The 3,275-nt window shown below is 43.2% G+C and overlaps 1 pseudogene; it reads right to left on the bottom strand.

Annotated features, from left to right (window-relative positions):
- Positions 1 to 1,180: 1,180 nt before the first annotated feature.
- LOC139230695 (U2 spliceosomal RNA) lies at positions 1,181 to 1,418 on the bottom strand (annotated as a pseudogene).
- Positions 1,419 to 3,275: the final 1,857 nt, after the last annotated feature.

Genomic DNA, 3,275 nt, shown 5'->3' with positions numbered 1-3,275 from the left:
ATAAGGTGGTTAAGAAGGCATATGGAATGTTTGCCTTTATTGGCCGAGGCATAGAACATAAGAGCAAGGAGGTTATGTTTAAATTGTATAATACTTTGGTTAGACCACAACTGGAGTACTGCATGCAGTTGTGGTCTAAGTATTGTAGGAAGGACATAAATGCAATCGAGAGGGTGAAGAGGAGATTTGCTAGGATGCTGCCTGCAATGGAGAATTTTAGTTATGAGGACAGATTGGTTAGGCTGGGTTTGTTCTCATTGCAACAGTGGAGGTTGAGAGGAGAGCACATTGAAATGTACAAAATATTGAGGGGCATGAACATAGTGGATAGTAAGTGTCTATTCCCATTGGTGGAGGGGTCTATTACGAGGGGGCATAGTTTTAAGGTGGTTGATGGAAGGTTTGGAGCTGATTTGAGGGGGGGAGAAATTCTTCATGCAGAGGGTTGTGGGGATCTGGAACTCGCTGCCTGGAAGAGTGGTGGATGCAGAAACTCTCACCACTTTTAAGAGATGGTTGGATAGGCACTTAAAGTGCCGTAATCTGCAGGGTTATGGACCTAGAGCTGGTAATTGAGATTAGACGGGATGATCTTTTGTTGGACGGTGCAGATATAATTGTACTACTGCAGGGAATAGAATACAGTCAGAGTGATCTCCTGAACTAGTTTTGATCGCCTGGATGGGTCGCAGACGAATTTTCACAGATTTTTTCTCCCTAATTTGGCCTTGTTTTTAATCTGTTTTTTTTTCCTCTCCCAGGAGATCACATGGCTCTGGCTGGGGTGGCTTGTAGATTGTTTCAGTGAAGAGTGTCGCAGTTGTGTGAGGTGGACTGGTTGGTCTGGGTGCTCTTTATCTTTCCGTCATTGTTCATAGGTTTATTGAAACATAGAATCATTGAAAATGATGGAGAATTAGGCAATTCTAGCCTTCCAACCTGTACCATCATTCAATATGATGATGGCTGATCATTCAACTTCAGTACCCCATTCCTGCTTTCTCTCCAACCCCCGTTGATCACTTTAGCCGAAAGGGCCAGATCTAAGTCACTTTTGAATATTTTTTTTTTTTAATTCGTAGCCAATCTTTCCAATTCTTTGTCAAATCACAAACGCCAGAGGTCACCTTGCACACATCAAGGATCACTCTGCGCCAATGCTCTTAGCCAAAAGGCCTAGAGCCACTGCACCGTTCCTGGAAGTACTGCAATACCAGGTTCGTGCCATGGAGGTGGATGGGTCAGGCCCCCCACACACCTCCGTGGAGGTGGATGGGTCAAGCCACCCCACCCACCTCCTATTTCCAAAAAGCATAGGAGAACCACCTTCCTGATCCAGGGAGAACCACTTTGGGGTCATGGTTACTCCCCTGTCAGGTCAGTTACGCATGGTCTTAGCCAAAAGGCCGAGAAGCGAAAATATATGTAACGAACTGGCCTCAACAACTTTCTGTGGTAGTGAATTCCACAGGTTCACAACTCTCTGAATGAAGACGTTTCTCCTCATCTCAGGTTTAAATGGCTTGCTCCTTGTCCTTGGACTGTGACCCCTGGTTCTGGACTTCCCCAACATTTGGAACATTCTTACTGCATCTCATCTGTCCAATCCTGTCGGAATTTTAGATGGTTCTATGAGATCCTCTCTCATTCTAGATTTGTCAAGCATGATTTCCCTTTCATAAATCCACGCTTACTTGGACCAATCTTCTTACAGCTTTCCAAATGTGCTGCTATTAAATCTTTAACAATTGTTTCTAAAATTTTCCCCACGACCGATGTCAGGCTAACCAATTAATAATTCCCTCTTTTCTCCTTCCCTCCTTTTTTCGAAAGTGGGGTTACATTAGCTAGCCTCCAAACCATAGCAAATAATCCAGAATCTATAGAATCTATAGAGCACCAATGCAACCACTATTTCTAGGGCCATTTCATTAAGTACTCTGGGATGCAGACTATCAGGCCTTGGGGATTTATCAGCCTTAAATCCTGTCAATTTCCCTAACACAAGTTCCTGACTAATAATGATTTCCTTCCGTTCCTCCTTCTCGCTAGACCCTCGATCTTCTAGTATTTCTGGAAGGTAATTTGTTCTTTGTTAGTGAAGACAGAACCAAAGTATTAGTTCAATTGGTCTGCCATTTCTTTGTTCCCCATTATAAATTCACCTAATTCTGACTGCATGGGACCTATGTTTGTCTTCACTAATCTTTTTCTCTTCACATATCTATAACAGCTTTTGGCAGTTAGTTTTTATGTTACCTGCAAGCTTACTCTCATACTCGATTTTCCCCGTCCTAATTAAAACTTTTGACCTCCTCTGCTGAGCTTAATTTCACCCAGTCCTCAGGTTTGCTGCTTTTTCTGGAAAATTTATATGCTCTTCCTCGGATTTAACACTATCCCTAATTTCCCTTGTTAGCCATGGTTAGAAACATAGAAACAAAGAAAATAGATGCAGGAGTAGGCCAATCGGCCCTTCAATACTGCACCACCATTCAATATGACCATGGCTGATCATGCACTTAAGTAATCCATTCCTGCTTTCTCTCCATACCCCTTGATCGCTTTAGCCATAAGGGCCACATCTAACTCCCTTTTGAATAGAACTAATGAATTGGCCTCAACATCTTTCTGTGGTAGAGAATTCCACATGCTCACAACACTCTGAGTGAAGATGTTTCTCCTCATCTCGGTCCTAAAAGGCTTACTCCTTATCCTTAGACTGTGACCCCTGCTTTCCCAACATTGATTACATTCTTCCTGCATCTAACATGTCCAATCCCGTTTCTATGAGATCCCTCTCATTCTTCTAAATTGCACTGAATATAAGCCTGGTCGATCCAGTCTTTCGATAGATGTCCGTCATGTCATCCCAGGAATCATTCTGGTGAACCTTCGCTGCACTCCTTCAATAGCAAGAATGTCCTTCCTCAGATTAGGAGACCATGACACCCAGGTCTCGTTGCACCTCCCCTTTTACTAATCTGTCACCATTCAGATAATATTCTGCCTTCCGATTTTTACCACCAAAGTGGATAACCTCAAATTTATCTACATTATACCGCATCTGCCATGTATTTGCCCACTCATCTAAACTGTCCTCGTCATCCTGCAGCCTATTAGCATCCTCCTCACAGCTCACACTGCCACCCAGCTTCGTGTCATCTGGAAACTTGGAGATATTACATTCAATTCCTTCCTCTAAATCATTAATGTATATTGTAAATAGCTGGGGTCCGAGCACTGAACCTTGCGATACCCCACTAGTCACTGCC

This window comes from Pristiophorus japonicus, chromosome 19 (genome assembly GCF_044704955.1).
Source record: "Pristiophorus japonicus isolate sPriJap1 chromosome 19, sPriJap1.hap1, whole genome shotgun sequence".
Classification (NCBI taxonomy): Eukaryota; Metazoa; Chordata; class Chondrichthyes; family Pristiophoridae; genus Pristiophorus; species Pristiophorus japonicus.
Note: the sequence above shows the minus strand (reverse complement) of the source record. Positions and strands in the feature narration are given on the sequence as shown.